At 47.8% G+C, this 18,289-nt stretch overlaps 1 protein-coding gene and 1 pseudogene across 1 annotated transcript in view; both read right to left on the reverse strand.

Moving 5' to 3' along the window:
• Positions 1 to 18,289, reverse strand: part of LOC137622372 (mitochondrial intermediate peptidase) — a 124,327-nt gene that overhangs the window by 65,300 nt on the left and 40,738 nt on the right. The gene's annotated exons all lie outside the window — the stretch shown is intronic.
• On the reverse strand, positions 1,179 to 1,297 carry LOC137622888 (5S ribosomal RNA; annotated as a pseudogene).

Genomic DNA, 18,289 nt, shown 5'->3' on the forward strand with positions numbered 1-18,289 from the left:
GGTATATCTCCCACGACACCAACCACAGAAGACTCTACACTTCGCCTGGTAGACCCCTGCGGATGACTATCGCAGATGACGCGACCTCCGCCCCACGACTGTAGCAGGTTGTCTCTTATTGAGGAGGAGGCGTAGTGTCTCCAGGCACGAAGCCGAAGCGACGCCACGGCTCGTGAAAGATGTTGTAGTGTAGTTGTTTGAGTAGCCTGTGCCGTGGGAGAAGCTCTCCTGGGAGTTCCGTCAGGGGAAGCAGAGGGTCCGGAAACCGTTCTGCGTATAGTCCCAGTGGAGCTCTCAGGGCCATTGAAAGGTTGACAGACAACCTGGTCTTGTTGAGACCCATTCTCAACAGACAACAAAGGAGGGAAGACGCAGGCGTCAATGTTGTCCCACCGTCACCGGAATGCATCTTGCCAAAGAGTCTTGGGGTCTGAGACTGGGGGGAAGAACAGCGGAAGCTTGAGGTTCCAAGCTGTCGCGATCAGGTCCCCCAGGCCAGGACTTGCTGGTTACTAAAGGCCAAAGACCCCCGAGTACACTCTCTCTATGAGGCTCTGCTCAGATAGTCGGAGAGAACATTCCTGAGCCGATGGGGGTATTGAGAGGATCTCAAAACATCTCAGTATCTCTACTGCAAGATGTGATGGTATGAAAATGCGTCCCTTGCTGGTTGGAACACGCCAGTACCTTGAAGTCGTTGCGCAGGGAGCGACTCGGCAGGAGCTGTAGGATCTGTAGAGGGGCCAGACTACAGCCCCTAAGCCTGCCTGAATGATGGAGAGGTATCCTTCCGGTCCTGACCATAGGCCTGAACCGGAACATGCCCCCCCACTTTTCTTTGACGAGTCCGAGAACAGCATAAAAAATGTGGGGAAAGGACGAGAATATCCACTCCATCAAGAGGTTCATAGGTCAACACCCATTGAAGGTTTAATCGTTCCGCTAGTCCCATAGGGGCCAGAAAGTTCGGTTAATCGTTGCTCTGAAACTACCGGAACTTGGGCCGCCCCACAGGGAACTTATCCTGAGGCGACCGTTCGGAACTTTAGACGGGTCAATGAGGAAAAAAACCTAAGAAACGTTCCAAGGTAGGGCTGAAAGCTCTGCTTGACTGAGAACAGGTACTGCGACTCTCCTCAGCCTTGCCACAGACAACTGAAGGGAAGGCTCAGAGGAGGCGGCAACAGAATCTGGCGTCCCCAGGCGGTCACCCATCCAAGTACCGACCAGACCCGACGTTGCTTAACCTCGCTGGACAGACGAGAAGCGGGGTTTCCAACGTGGTAAGGCCGTTCACTCAATATCATGGCTAGATACTCCAGATGTTGAGGCAGAAGAAGAGAAGGCTCCTAGCAAATTACCATGAACCCCCACTCATGACAAGGATCCGGGAGCTTGTCCCGGCGTTGAAGAAGGTCGAACCCGAGCCTACCGGAGTTGACCAGGCGGAAGCCTGCTCCTGAGCGGCCATGAAAAAAGCAAGGAGAGTTCTCTGGGGAAAAACCTGCGATGCCATGGCGGAATCGCCACACTGCATCTAAAGCAGGAACACCTGTAGTCTAGGCTGAATTCCAAGAGCTTCCTGGAAGATGGATGGAATACATACATACATACATATACCAAAGGCACTTCCCCCAATTTTGGGGGGTAGCCGACAACAACAAGAAACAAAACAAAAAAGGGGACCTCTACTCTCTACGTTCCCCCAGCCTAACCAGGAACTCAGCCAAGTTCAGCTGGTACTGCTAGGGTGCCACAGCCCAACCTCCCACATTTCCACCACAGATGAAGCTTCATACTGCTGAGTCCCCTACTGCTGCTACCTCCGCGGTCATCTAAGGCACCGGAGGAAGCAGCAGGGCCTACCGGAACTGCGTCACAATCGCTCGCCATTCATTCCTATTTCTAGCACGCTCTCTTGCCTTTCTCACATCTATCCTCCTATCACCCAGAGCTTTCTTCACACCATCCATCCACCCAAACCTTGGCCTTCCTCTTGTACTTCTCCCATCAACTCTTGTATTCATCACCTTCTTTAGCAGACAGCCATTTTCCATTCTCTCAACATGGCCAAACCACCTCAACACATTCATATCCACTCTAGCCGCTAACTCATATCTTACACCCGTTCTCACCCTATCTACTCGAGATACACCAGCCATACTCCTCAGACACTTCATCTCAAACACATTCAATTTCTGTCTCTCCATCACTTTCATTCCCCACAACTCCGATCCATACATCATAGTTGGTACAATCACTTTCTCATATAGAACTCTCTTTACATTCATGCCCAACCCTCTATTTTTTACTACTCCCTTAACTGCCCCCAACACTTTGCAACCTTCATTCACTCTCTGACGTACATCTGCTTCCACTCCACCATTTGCTGCAACAACAGACCCAAAGTACTTAAACTGATCCACCTCCTCAAGTAACTCTCCATTCAACATGACATTCAACCTTGCACCACCTTCCCTTCTCGTACATCTCATAACCTTACTCTTACCCACATTAACTCTCAACTTCCTTCTCTCACACACCCTTCCAAATTCTGTCACTAGTCGGTCAAGCTTCTCTTCTGTGTCTGCTACCAGTACAGTATCATCCGCAAACAACAATTGATTTACCTCCCATTCATGATCATTCTCGCCTACCAGTTTTAATCCTCGTCCAAGCACTCGAGCATTCACCTCTCTCACCACTCCATCAACATACAAGTTAAACAACCACGGCGACATCACACATCCCTGTCTCAGCCCCACTCTCACCGGAAACCAATCGCTCACTTCATTTCCTATTCTAACACATGCTTTACTACCTTTGTAGAAACTTTTCACTGCTTGCAACAACCTTCCACCAACTCCATATAACCTCATCACATTCCACATTGCTTCCCTATCAACTCTAGCATATGCTTTCTCCAGATCCATAAACGCAACATACACCTCCTTACCTTTTGCTAAATATTTCTCGCATATCTGCCTTACTGTAAAAATCTGATTCATACACCCCTACCTCTTCTAAAACCACCCTGTACTTCCAAGATTGCATTCTCTGTTTTATCCTTAATCCTATTAATCAGTACTCTACCATACACTTTTCCAACTACACTCAACAAAGTAATACCTCTTGAATTACAACACTCATGCACATCTCCCTTACCCTTATATAGTGGTACAATACATGCACAGACCCAATCTACTGGTACCATTGACAACACAAAACACACATTAAACAATCTCACCAACCATTCAAGGACAGTCACACCCCCTTCCTTCAACATCTCAGCTTTCACACCATCCATACCAGATGCTTTTCCTACTCTCGTTTCATCTAGTGCTCTCCTCACTTCCTCTATTGTAATCTCTCTCTCATTCTCATCTCCCATCACTGGCACCTCAACACCTGGAACAGCAATTATATCTGCCTCCCTATTATCCTCAACATTCAGTAAACTTTCAAAATATTCCGCCCATCTTTTCCTTGCCTCCTCTCCTTTTAACAACCTTCCATTTCCATCTTTCAGTCTCTTCAATTCTTGCGCCAGCCTTCCTTACTCTCTTCACTTCTTTCCAAAACTTCTTCTTATTCTCTTCATATGACTGACCCAGTCCCTGACCCCACCTCAGGTCAGCTGCCTTCTTTGCCTCACGTACCTTGCGCTTTACTTCAACCTTTTTCTCTCTATATTTTTCATACTTCTCTATACTATTACTCTGCAGCCATTCTTCAGAAGCCCTCTTTTTCTCTTCCACTTTTACCTTCACTCCTTCATTCCACCATTCACTGCCCTTCCTCATGCTGCCTCCAACAACCTTCTTGCCACATACATCACTTGCAATCCCAACAAAATTTTCTTTTGCTAACTTCCACTCCTCCTCTAAATTACCAGTTTCTCTTACTCTCACCTCGTCATATGCCATTTTCAACCTTTCCTGATATTACTTTTCACCCCCGGTTTTATAAGCTCTTCAACCCTCAATAGCTCCCTTTTACATCCACCTACTCTATTCCCCCACTCTTTTGCTACAACTAATTTTCCTTCCACCAAAAAATGATCAGACATGCCGTTAGCCATACCCCTAAACACGTGCACGTCTTTCAATCTTCCAAACATTCTTTTAGTTATCAACACATAATCCATTAATGCCCTTTCTACTACTCTTCCATTTGCCACTCTCACCCATGTATACTTATTTTTATCTTTCTTTTTAAAAAAGCTAGCACTTATTACCACCTCTTGTTCAACACACATATCTACCAGTCTCTCACCACTCTCATTTTCACCTGGTACGCCATACTTTCCAATGACACCTTCTACCTCTCCAGCGCCCACTCTAGCATTTAAGTCACCCATAACAACTACATAATTCCTTCTACCCAGTCCTTCTACACACCTAGTTAATTCACTCCAGAACTCATTCCGCTCTTCTTCACTTTTCTCACTACCTGGCCCATACGCACTGACAAACGCCCAACATTCCCTACCCAACCTAACCCTTACCCACATTAACCTAGATGATATCTCCTTCCATTCCACTACTTTACCTGTCATCCATTCACTCAGCAATAAAGCCACACCCTCTCTCGCTCTTCCCCTTTCAATCCCAGACACTCTACCAGACATTTCACCAAACATCACTTCACCCTTTCCTTTCATCTTTGTCTCACACAAGGCCAATACGTCCATCCTTCTACTTCTAAACATACTTCCAATCTCACATCTTTTACTCTCTATCATACTACATCCACGCACATTCAAACACCCCAAAACTAGAGTGCGGGGAGCAGTCACTCTCCCCCCAGCTCCATCTCTTTGTTGTTGTCTCACAGGATTTTTTTATACAGGATGGATGGAATGGAAACTGAAAGTACCCGTCCTTCCGATCCAGGGTTTAAGGAGTCCTGTCGCCTCGTTACCAGTCTGATCGATTCTGCTGTTCCACGCCGGACGAAGTTTATTCGACAAACTTGATCAGAGGTGAGAGGTTGACTATGGAATTCCCGTCTCAGATGCTTTCCTAAGAGAATGGATCGACTGAAGAAGCCGGGGGGTGAAGTCGTCGACGATCCTATGGAGGACCTTCTCCTAAGGCATGGATCATTCTGCATAAACAGGCAAAACTCTTGCTGACCCCATGGCATAGAGGTTCAGTGACACTGAATTCGCTGACAGAGACGGCAGGCGCGATATCCTTGGCTGATCACGGAGATCGTGCAGGAATCGGCATCGGGAAGCTGTTATCCGGATGAGTAGCCTTAGGCATCCTCCCAGCGTGAGACCTGCAAGGGGGGGGTTGCCAACCCTAGAGTCCGTGAACTCTGCCGCTCCCTCTAGGATTATGCCCCCCCGGGAGAGCCTCCCGTGCTGCCTGTTCCTGACAGGAGGGGACTGCTATTGGACACTTTGTCTTAGCTGTAGTAGCGGTCCGATAACTTAGGCCGACGAGGCTGAAAGAAAAAGGCGATGACCCGTAAGCGAGCAATGGATACTGCAGGAATCCAGCCGACGTTCGCGCGACGGAACACCGTCGGTCCGCGCGACGGAACACCGTCGGTCCGCGCGACGGAACACCGTCGGTCCGCGCGACGGAACACCGTCGGTCCGCGCGACGGAACACCGTCGGTCCGCGCGATAGAATACCGTTGGTTCACGCGCGGGCGAACATTGGAGCGCATGTGCGCGGTCGCGCATGAGCGTAGGAGCGCGGGCACGTGGGCGTACGGTCGCACGGGCATGTGGGCGTGTGGAAGCGCAGGCACGTGGACGTGCGGGTGAGCGTAGGCGGTCGGGAGACCGATGGTGCGTAGGTGGGTGATGGCGCGTAGGTGGGCGATGGCGCGTTGACGAGCGATGGCGCGTTGACGAGCGATGGCGCGTTCTGGCGAGCGATGGCGCGTTCTGGCGAGCGATGGCCCGTAGGCGAGTGACGGCGCGTCGGCAAGCGACGTCGCGTTGGCGAGCAGTGGTGCGTTAACAAAACGCTAGCGCGCAGGCGAAGAATCGCGCGGGCGCGTAGGCGATCGCTAACACGTAAGAGACTAGTGATGGTTAGCGCGCATCGCGCTAACAGAAGGCGTGCAGGTGCATCAGGAAGGTGAGTGCTGAAGCAAGCTGTTAATCAGGCGATCCTAGACGGTCAGAAAAAACTGTTGGCGCCCATAGGTGCGTGGCAGAAAAGGGCGCGCAGATGTGTGCTGGCAATTGAAGAAAGCTGGCGCACAGAAGCACAGAAGTAAAGGTGAGCGCTGGCAAGCAGGAGGAAGATCTACGGCAAGACTCAGCTACCGGAGATCGTGGTCCACAGTAGGCGAGCGCTAGATCGCTACTGATGGTGTCCAGGGGAACTGACACGCGTGCAGATCTATGGTGATCGTTGACGCGTAGGAGATTGCTGACGAGCAGGCGAACGTTGATGCGTCTGTGGTTGCTGGCGAGCTAATGATCGCTGGCGAGCAGAAGGCAACGCGTGGAAGCCTGTGCGTAGAAGAAGAGTCCTTGTCCAAGACCTGAACCGAAGTTCCAGATCCCGAGGGCGAACGTGGGCGCACAGGGCGCGTAACAGGAACCAACAGGAACAGCAGAGATGATCATCAGGAGAGCGCTGACGAACAGGAGAGCGCTAGCGATCAGGAAAGCGCTGATGAGCAGGAGAGCGCCTGTGCGCTAACACTGAGCAGGAAAGAACACTGCAGAAGGGCGTGCAGGGGAACCCTGACACGCAAGGGAAGAACCCCCGTGGGAGGCAACCCTTTGCCCCGAAGGGATTGTTGTCCGTCAGGAGACTGATGTCCGATGGAAGACCGTTGTCTGTCCGTCGGAAGACTGATGTCCGTCAGAAGACCGTTGTCCGTCAGGAAGACCGTTGCCCGTCGGAAGACGAGGTCAGACTGCTGTCCATCTGCACCTGGGGCGGAAGATCAAGAAGAAGGAGTTGTAGGCTGCATACGGAGATTCAAAAAGGCGCCTCTTAGCACCCTTATAGGGAGATGGGAGGCCCTTACGACGTAGCGGACGGTGAGCCTTACGGTGAAGGCGGCCAACAGCAACAATAACAGAAGAGTCCTCCAAAGAGGAGTCTCTATGAGTGTACTCTCTTGCGAACGAAAGAGAAACACTTCGTAGAAGAGACGGGTCAGCCAGAGACCTAAAAGGAGCAACCCTCCGAAGAGGGGCTCCAGCAGTTGCCCAGCCCCTTGAGCGTAACTGCAGGTGCGACCGCTCAGCACCAAGAGCATAGTCGCACTAAAAAAAGGCAAGAGAAACCCCCAAAAGGGAAAAAACTCCAGCCTGGACAGGAAAAACTTCCCTCGGAAGGAAAGTTACCCACCCAAGGAGGCGAGCCTCCTGAGTGTTCTAAAATGAACTGGAGAGCTGTCAATCGTCGCGGGAGTACTTCCAGGAGAAGGAGACACGCCCCTGACGAAGATCTATAGGGGAGGCAGCAACAGCCGAATCTCCAGGCCTCAACAAGACAGCTCATTTCGTTGTCACATTACAGAAACGAACTAGATCGGTAACTGTGAAAAATAACACAAAAATCATTAGTTAACATTCATTCCCCCGGGATGGCTCCGAAGAGGAATCCCGAGGGAAAGGAACACAAGAATTACACAAGAGGCACATGCCCTCACAACCACTTACACTCACGGAAGGAGAGCTGTAACCAACACAGAATTATAACAATTATAATTATGTAACTGTAATTATGTAATTTAAAAATGAATGAACACTAAAGAAAGAACGAAAACCCCGAAAGGATCGTTCTACAAAGCTGAAAAATCAACAAATACAATTAGATTCATAAACTAATTGAGACAAAACGTACGGCGTAGCAACCCCCCCCCCCCCCCACACACGGGAAGGAAGCTACAAAGGCGTAGTAAGAAACGTAGAAAAAGGGTGAACGACCTCAGAGAGAGAGAGAAAGACCGAAGTCAAACTCGATCGCGACCCATGAAATTACACCATGGTGGCCTAACTGCCGAGGGCTCCACGGAGATATCGTACACTACACACACAAGCACAAACTCTAAAAAGGAAACTTACTGATTTCTATACTCAAATATATACATAAACATGAGAAAATGTTTACATATATATTGAGTAAAAGAAAAGTAAGAGATTAAGTAAAGACAAAACAAATAATGGCCGCCAAGCGAGGACAAAGACAGAGACATCTGTCCATGTCCGAGCCAAAAGTGAAAGTGAAGCAATTCACCGGTGTGTGAGGGGGGGAGGGGTAGCTAGCTACCACTCCCCTACCCCCCTGCTAACTAGCGCGGGGGTAATATACCCTTGTTAAATTCTAATGGCTCGCCATTTCAGCTACGCCGAAAGGTAAACCCAATGTAAATAGCGTGGTTTGTATTTCGGTTACGGAACAATTTAATATTATTATTATTATTATTACTAGCCAAGCTACAACCCTAGTTGGAAAAGCAAGATGCTATAAGCCAAAGGGCTCCAATAGGGAAAAATAGCCCAGTGAGGAAAGGAAATAAGAAACTTCTATTTTTCCTGACTATATAAGGTCAACATAAAAACATTTGGAAATACAAACACAAATCCAACAGAAATCATTGATCTCAGATATTGTATAAAAAGGTTCATAAAGAAATACCGTAATAAAACAATACCATATAATTTAAGCAAGACGAGATGTGTAATATGAAACAAACTATTTGTTAACTTTTGCAACTGAAAAACGTAGGCATGTGAGTTGTGTGAAGCCTATCCTAGGCCAAAATGTAATAAAATTACAAATACTTTCTTGAAATCTATTAAGTTTGTAAGTTGGGAACTTTCTGTAATGTAGAGGGTTGTGTTTTGAAAGGGGTTAAAGTTTCTTTTGTGTCTGTTTTAAGATAAGCACTGATATGTTAGACATTTTCAGCAGTCTTTCATTTATATACTTGTGCGATCTATACCTTTCAGCTCTCATGCTTCCATATTCATATGATTTGCTCCAATGCATTACTGTTATTATTACTAACTAAGCTTACTGCCCTAGTTGGAAAGGCATGGTGATATAAGTCCAAAGGCTTCAACAGGAAAAAATACCCCACTGAGGTAAGGAAATAAAGAAATAAATAAACCACACTGTCAAAATGATATTTTGATTATAAAATAAATTTTTGAATATACTTACCCGGTGATTATATAGCTGCAACTCTGTTGCTCGACAGACAAACTCTACGGAAAAACTCGCCAGCGATCGCTACACAGGTTGCGGGTGTGCCCAACAGCGCCATCTGTCGACCAGATACCCAGCTCTTATGTAAACAAAGACTCAATTTTCTCCTCGTCCCACTGCGTCTCTATTGGGGAGGAAGGGAGGGTCATTTAATTTATATATTCACAGGGTAAGTATATTCAAAAATTTATTTTATAATCAAAATATCATTTTTAAATATTTAACTTAGCCGGTGAATATATAGCTGATTCACACCCAGGATGGTGGGTAGAGACCAGTAATATATGTTTACATTTTATGAGCTAAGAGTTTTTTATTTCATTTTAGAAGTTATCAAAATAACAAAAACAAAATAAATAGGTACCTGGTAAGGAAGTCGACTTGAACAATTACTCTGCCTTTTAAGTACGTCTTCCTTACGGAGCCTCGCGATCCTCTTAGGATGCTGATCGACCCCTAGGAGCTGAAGTATGAAGGGTTGCAACCCATACAACAGGACCTCATCAAACCCCTAATCTAGGCGCTCTCAAGAAATGACTTTGACCACCCGCCAAATCAACCAGGATGCGAAAGGCTTCTTAGCCTTCCGGACAACCCATAAAAACAACATTAAAAACATTTCAAGAGAAAGATTAAAAGGGTATGGAATTAAGGAATTGTAGTGGTTGAGTCCTCACCCACTACTGCACTGCTGCTACGAATGGTCCCAGTGTGTAGCAGTCCTCGTAAAGAGACTGGACATCCTTTAGATAAAAAGACGCGAACACTGACTTGCTTCTCCAATAGGTTGCGTCCATTATACTTCGCAGAGATCTATTTTGCTTAAAGGCCACGGAAGTTGCAACAGCTCTAACTTCGTGTGTCTTCACCTTAAGCAAAGCTTGGTCTTCCTCACTCAGATGTGAATGAGCTTCTCGTATTAACAGTCTGATAAAGTAGGATAAAGCATTCTTTGACATAGGCAAAGATGGTTTCTTAACTGAACACCATAAAGCTTCAGATTGGCCTCGTAAAGGTTTAGTGCGCTTTAAATAGAACTTAAGAGCTCTCACAGGGCATAAGACTCTTTCTAGTTCATTGCCTACAATCTCCGATAAGCTGGGAATATCGAACGATTTAGGCCAAGGTCGAGAAGGCAGCTCATTTTTGGCTAGAAAACCAAGTTGTAGAGAACATGTGGCTTTTTCTGACGAAAATCCGATGTTCTTGCTGAAGGCATGAATCTCACTGACTCTTTTAGCTGAGGCTAAGCATACCAGGAAAAGTGTCTTTAAAGTGAGATCTTTCAGGGAGGCTGATTGTAGCGGCTCAAACCTGTCTGACATTAGGAATCTAAGTACCACGTCTAAATTCCAACCAGGTGTAACCAAACGACGCTCCTTAGTGGTCTCAAAAGACTTAAGGAGGTCTTGAAGATCTTTATTGTTGGAAAGATCTAAGCCTCTATGCCGGAAGACCGATGCCAACATGCTTCTGTAGCCCTTGATAGTGGGAGCTGAAAGGGATCGTACTTTTCTCAGGTATAAGAGAAAGTCAGCTATTTGAGCTACAGAGGTACTGGTCGAGGATACAGAGACTGACTTGCACCAGTCTCGGAAGACTTCCCACTTTGATTGGTAGACTCTAATGGTGGATGCTCTCCTTGCTCTAGCAATCGCACTGGCTGCCTCCTTCGAAAAGACTCTAGCTCTCGAGAGTCTTTCGATAGTCTGAAAGCAGTCAGAAGAAGAGCGAGGAGGCTTTGGTGTACCTTCATTACGTGCGGCTGACGTAGAAGGTCCACCCTTAGAGGAAGACTTCTGGGAACGTCTACTAGCCATCGAAGTACCTCGGTGAACCATTCTCTCGCGGGCCAGAGGGGAGCAACTAGCGTCAACCTTGTCCCTTCGTGAGAGGCGAACTTCTGCAGTACCTTGTTGACAATCTTGAACGGTGGAAATGCGTAGAGATCTAGATGTGACCAATCTAGGAGAAAGGCATCTATATGTATTGCTGCTGGGTTCGGGACTGGTGAGCAATAGATTGGGAGCCTCTTGGTCAGCGAAGTTGCAAAGAGATCTATGGTTGGTTGGCCCCAAGTGGCCCAAAGTCTCTTGCATACATCCTTGTGGAGGGTCCATTCTGTTGGAATTACTTGCCCTTTCCGACTGAGACAATCTGCTATGACATTCAAGTTGCCTTGGATGAACCTCGTTACTAGTAAGATGTCTTGACCTTTTGACCAGATGAGCAGGTCCCTTGCGATCTCGTACAACGTCAGTGAGTGGGTCCCTCCTTGCTTGGAGATGTACGCCAAGGCAGTGGTGTTGTCTGAGTTCACTTCCACCACTTTGCCTCGAAGGAGAGACTTGAAGCTTTTCAAGGCCAGATGTACTGCCAACAGCTCCTTGCAGTTGATATGCATGTTCCTCTGACTCGAGTTCCACAGTCCTGAACATTCCCGACCGTCTAATGTCGCGCCCCAGCCTACGTCCGAGAAGAGAACGTGGTTGGGAGTCTGAACAGCCAGGGGAAGACCCTCTCTTAAGTTGATACTGTCCTTCCACCAAGTCAGACAAGACTTCATCTTTTCAGAAATCGGGATCGAGACCGCTTCTAGCGTCTTGTCCTTTTTCCAGTGAAAAGCTAGATGGTATTGAAGCGGACGGAGGTGTAGTCTTCCTAATGACACAAATTGTTCCAGGGATGATAGCGTCCCTACCAGACTCATCCACAGCCTGACTGAGCAGCGTTCCTTCTTCAGCATGTTCTGGATGACTAACAGGGCTTGACTTATTCTGGGGGCCGACGGAAAAGCCCGAAAAGCTAGACTGTGAATCTCCATCCCTAAATACACAATAGTTTCGGATGGGACCAGTTGCGACTTTTCCAAATTGACTAGGAGTCCCAATTCCTTGGTCAGATCTAGAGTCCACTTGAGATCCTTCAGACAGCGACGACTGGAAGAGGCTCTGAGAAGCCAGTCGTCCAAATAAAGGGAGGCTCGGATGTCCGATAAATGGAGGAATTTGGCTACATTCTTCACCAGCCTCGTAAACACGAGAGGAGCTGTGCTTAGGCCAAAGCACAGGGCCCGAAACTGGTAGACCACCTTTTCGAAAACGAATCTCAGAAAAGGTTGGGAGTCTGGGTGGATGGGGACGTGGAGGTAGGCGTCCCTTAGGTCTAGGGAGACCATCCAGTCTTCCCTTCTGACCGCTGCTAAGACTGACTTTGTGGTCTCCATGGAGAACTTCGTCTTTGTGACAAAGACATTCAGAGCACTGACGTCTAGCACTGGCCTCCACCCTCCTGTCTTCTTTGAAACCAAGAAGAGGCGGTTGTAGAATCCCGGCGATTGCAGGTCCGAGACTTTGACCACCGCTCCCTTCTCTAGCAAAAGAGACACTTCCAATTTCAGGGCTCGTCTCTTTTCTTCCTCTCTGTACCTAGGAGAGAGATCGATGGGAGACGTTGCTAGAGGGGGTTTTCGTACAAAAGGGATCTTGTACCCCTCTCTGAGCAACTTCACAGATTGTGCATCTGCGCCTCTCTTCTCCCAGGCCTGCCAGAAGTTCTTGAGTCTGGCTCCTACTGCTGTCTGAAGTTGCGGGCAGTCAGACTCTGCCCTTAAAGGACTTGGATCCTTTCTTCTTCCCTCGCTTCCCTTCGGCACGAGCACCTCCTCTGCTGGAGGCTCTGCCACGAAAGGGCGGAATAAAGCGAGACGCTGGAGTGTCCATCCTTGGTCTAGCTGACAAGGTAGGCAAAGGGGGAGCTTTGCGAGCTGAGGACGCAACAAGATCGTGAGTGTCCTTCTGCACTAACGAAGCGGCTATTTCCTTTATCAGGACTTCTGGAAATAGGCACTTGGAAAGAGGAGCAAAGAGAAGCTCAGATCTCTGGCACGGTGTAACTCCAGCAGAAAGGAATGAGCAGAGAGATTCTCGCTTTTTTAGGACTCCGGACACAAATGAGGCAGCAAGCACATTAGACCCATCACGGACGGCCTTGTCCATGCAGGACATAATGAGCAAAGAAGTCTCTTTATCTGTCGAAGAGATCTTCCTGCTTAGGGCTCCTAGGCACCAGTCTAAGAAGTTAAAGACTTCAAAAGCCCTAAAGATTCCTTTCAAAAGGTGGTCCAGGTCCGATGATGACCAACAAATCTTTGAGCGTCTCATGGCAAGGCGGCGGGGAGAGTCTACAAGACTTGAGAAGTCGCCCTGGGCAGAGGCAGGAACTCCCAAGCCGAGAACTTCTCCCGTGGCATACCAGACGCTCGATCTAGAAGAGTGTCTAGCAGGGGGAAAAGCAAATGCTGTCTTCCCTAAACTCTTCTTGGACTCTAACCAGTCTCCTATCACCCGCAAAGCTCTCTTGGACGAGCGTGCGAGGACGAGTCTAGTAAAGGCAGGTGCGGTAGAAGGCATGCCTAAAACAAACTCTGAAGGCGGAGAACGAGGAGCCACAGAAACAAACTGGTCAGGAAACAGCTCTTTGAAAATAGCCAAAACTATTCTAAAGTCCAAAGAGGGTTGAGTAGACTTCGGCTCGTCCAATTCTGATTGTGGTTCATCTTGATGTGCAGCAACATCATCATCAGAAAGTTCCTCATCCGACAACTGATGAGGAAACGGCAACGGAGTGGGTAACGGCTGGTTCGCTGAGTCCGGTCGCACTGGTGCATGCGTGACTGAGCCGGACGCAACGTCATGGACCTGCTGCACAGTCTGTGAGCTGTCAACAACCATGGTAGCGCGAGGACGTACAGCGTCTACCCGAGACTGTCTAGACTGACTGAGTTGCGCAGTGGAAACCACACTGGGTTGCGGAGGTTGACGCACCGCGTCAAAACAAGGCAACTCTGATGGTTGTTGAACATCCAGAACGTCAAAGCCAACCTCCGTGCGTCGCTTAACGTCAACATGCGGCTGGCAGCCCACACTGGAACGCATCGGTGGAGGAACTCCCTCAACTGGTGTACGTGAGAAGGTTACCTCAGCGTCCACAGGACGCACAACCGATCGCTTGGAGGGTTGTAGGCTAGGTACTGCACTCGCTGCTGGTACGGCAGCAACCTTCTCCGCATGAAAGTCCTGCATCAGAGGCGGTGAGCAGTCATCGGATGACGGCAACGAGTCCAAACTGACCCAGTGGCTACAACTGGGCCGTTGGACTTGTCCTGAAGGGACCGATTTACGTTTTAACGGTCGTGAGACCTTGGTCCAAAGTTTCTTGCGAGAAACACCTTCAGACGACGAGGTATAAATGGGCTCTCTCGTCTTAGGTAGGTAGGGGCGATCTTGGGGAGATACGCCCGATACCACGGAGGGAACGTCTGTTCGCTGATCAAGGCCTCTCGAACCCATGCGTCGTACGACATTGCTTCTCCCATGGACTTGGGAGCTTGCAAGAGGTCCAGGACTAGGAGGACGACAGGCACGAACAGACGAACCCTCAAGCGCAACACTGTCCACAACACTATCACTTGGTACTTTCGCACTTCCCACTGCACTTTGGCACTTAAGCTCCTTAACATCCGCCATGAGCTGATTGCGGTCACTTGCAAGGGACTCAACTCTCTCACCCAGAGCCTGGATGGCACGCATCATGTCAGCCATCGATGGTTCCTGAGTGCTAGGAGGGGGGTTAGGAACAACCACTACAGGGGAAGGAATAGGTTGTGGGGCATGAGGAGAGGATACATCAATAGATCGAGAAGAACTTCTCCTAACTCTATCTCTCTCTAGCCTACGTGTGTACTTTTGAAATTCAATAAAATCGAATTCCAAAAGGCCCACGCACTCCTCACACCGATCTTCCAATTGACAGGTTTTACCCCGACAATTGGAACAAACAGTGTGAGGGTCGATAGAAGCCTTCGGAAGACGCCTAGAACAGTCCCTAGCATTGCATTTCCTAAATTTGGGAACTTGTGAAGGGTCAGCCATTTTGAATTGGTCAAGGGAAAATTCCAAAAAACGATCTAAGTCATCAACAAAGAATCCGATACAAAAAAGAGTTCAAGGATTTGTTTGAAGAAAAACCCTGCACAGCGAAAGCTCAAAACCAGAATATAGTACTTCACCAATTAGATGTGAAAAATGTTATTTTGATAATAAAATAAATTTTTGAATATACTTACCCGGTGATTATATAAGCTGCAGCTCTGCTGCTCGACAGAAAACTCTACGGAAAAAATCCGCCAGCGATCGCTATGCAGGTAGGGGGTGTACTTCAACAGCGCCATCTGTCGTCCAGGTACTCAGTACTCATTGTAAACAAAGAACTCAATTTTCTCCTCGGTCCACTGCGTCTCTATTGGGGAGGAAGGGAGGGTCCTTTAATATATAATCACCGGGTAAGTATATTCAAAAATTTATTTTATTATCAAAATAACATTTTTCAATATTTAACTTAGCCGGTGATTATATAAGCTGATTCACACCCAGGGGGGTGGGTAGAGACCAGCAATAATTGTTTACATTATTATGAGCTAAGGATTTTTTATTTCATTTTAGAAGTTATCAAAATAACAAAAATAAAATAAATAGGTACCTGGTAAGGAAGTCGACTTGAACAATTACTCTGCCTTTTTAAGTATGTCTTCCTTACGGAGCCTCGCGATCCTCTTAGGATGCTGAGCGACCCCTAGGATCTGAAGTATGAAGGGTTGCAACCCATACCACAGGACCTCATCAAAACCTCTAATCTAGGCGCTTCTCAAGAAAAGAATTTGACCACCCGGCAAATCAACCAGGATGCGAAAGGCTTCTTAGCCTTCCGGACAACCCAAAAACAACAATAAAAACATTTCAAGAGAAAGATTAAAAAGGTTATGGAATTAGGGGATTGTAGTGGTTGAGCCCTCACCCACTACTGCACTCGCTGCTACGAATGGTCCCAGGGTGTAGCAGTTCTCGTGAAGAGACTGGACATCTTTAAGATAAAAAGACGCGAACACTGACTTGCTTCTCCAATAGGTTGCGTCCATTATACTTCGCAGAGATCTATTTTGTTTAAAGGCCACTGAAGTTGCGACAGCTCTAACTTCATGTGTCCTTACCTTCAGCAAAGCTTGGTCTTCCTCACTCAGATGGGAATGAGCTTCTCGTATTAACAGTCTGATAAAATAGGATAAAGCATTCTTTGACATAGGCAAAGATGGTTTCTTAACTGAACACCATAAAGCTTCTGACTGTCCTCGTAAAGGTTTAGTTCATCTTAAATAGAACTTAAGAGCTCTCACAGGGCATAAGACTCTTTCCAGTTCATTTCCAACCATATTCGATAGGCTTGGAATATTGAACGATTTCGGCCAAGGACGAGAGGGTAGCTCGTTTTTGGCTAGAAAACCAAGTTATAAAGAACATGTAGCCGTTTCAGATGAAAATCCGATGTTCCTGCTGAAGGCGTGAATCTCACTGACTCTTTTAGCTGTGGCTAAGCAAACCAGGAAAAGAGTCTTTAAAGTGAGATCTTTAAAGGAGGCTGATTGTAGCGGCTCGAACCTTTCTGACATGAGGAATCTTAGTACCACGTCTAAATTCCAACCAGGTGTAGCCAAACGACGCTCCTTCGTGGTCTCAAAAGACTTAAGGAGGTCCTGTAGATCTTTGTTGTTGGAAAGATCTAAGCCTCTGTAACGGAAGACTGATGCCAACATGCTTCTGTAACCCTTGATAGTGGGAGCTGAAAGAGATCGTTCTTTCCTCAGGTATAAAAGGAAGTCAGCTATTTGAGTTACAGAGGTACTGGTCGAGGATACAGATACTGACTTGCACCAGTTTCGGAAGACTTCCCACTTCGATTGGTAGACTCTAAGGGTGGATGTCCTCCTTGCTCTAGCAATCGCCCTGGCTGCCTCCTTCGAAAAGCCTCTAGCTCTCGAGAGTCTTTCGATAGTCTGAAGGCAGTCAGACGAAGAGCGTGGAGGCTTTGGTGTACCTTCTTTACGTGTGGCTGACGTAGAAGGTCCACCCTTAGAGGAAGCGTTCTGGGAACTTCCACTAGCCATCGAAGTACCTCGGTGAACCATTCTCTCGCGGGCCAGAGGGGAGCAAGTAACGTCAACCTTGTCCCTTCGTGAGAGGCGAACTTCTGCAGTACCTTGTTGACAATCTTGAACGGGGGGAATGCATATAGGTCTAGATGCGACCAATCTAGGAGAAAGGCATCTATATGAACTGCTGCTGGGTCCGGGATTGGTGAGCAATATATTGGGAGCCTCTTGGTCATCGAGGTTGCGAAGAGATCTATGGTAGGCTGGCCCCATGTGGCCCAAAGTCTCTTGCACACATCCTTGTGTAGGGTCCATTCTGTTGGAATGATTTGTCCCTTCCGACTGAGGCAATCTGCCATGACATTCAAGTTGCCTTGGATGAACCTCGTTACTAGTGAAATGTTTAGATCTTTTGACCAGGTGAGGAGGTCCCTTGCGATCTCGTACAACGTCATAGAGTGGGTCCCTCCTTGCTTGGAGATGTACGCCAAAGCCGTGGTGTTGTCCGAGTTCACCTCCACCACTTTGCCTTGAAGGAGAGACTTGAAGCTTTTCAAGGCCAGATGAACTGCCAGTAGCTCCTTGCAGTTGATATGCATTGTCCTTTGACTCGAGTTCCAAGTTCCCGAGCATTCCCGACCGTCTAATGTCGCACCCCAGCCCGTGTCCGATGCGTCCGAGAAGAGAACGTGGTTGGGAGTCTGAACAGCCAGGGGCAGACCCTCTCTGAGGCTGATACTGTCCTTCCACCAAGTCAGGGAAGACTTCATCTTCTCGGAAATGGGGATCGAGACCGCTTCTAGCGTCTTGTCCTTTTTCCAGTAAACAGCTAGGTGATATTGAAGAGGACGGAGGTGTAGTCTTCCTAACGATACGAACTGTTCCAGGGATGATAGTGTCCCTATCAGACTCATCCACTGCCTGACTGAACATCGTTCCTTCTTCAGCATGTTCTGGATGCATAACTGGGCTTGACTTGTTCTGGGGGCCGACGGAAAAGCCCGAAAAGCTAGACTGTGAATCTCCATCCCTAAATACACAATAGTTTGGGATGGGACCACTTGAGACTTTTCCATATTGACCAGGAGACCCAATTCCTTGGTCA

This window comes from Palaemon carinicauda, chromosome 29, assembly GCF_036898095.1.
Source record: "Palaemon carinicauda isolate YSFRI2023 chromosome 29, ASM3689809v2, whole genome shotgun sequence".
Taxonomy (NCBI): domain Eukaryota; kingdom Metazoa; phylum Arthropoda; class Malacostraca; order Decapoda; family Palaemonidae; genus Palaemon; species Palaemon carinicauda.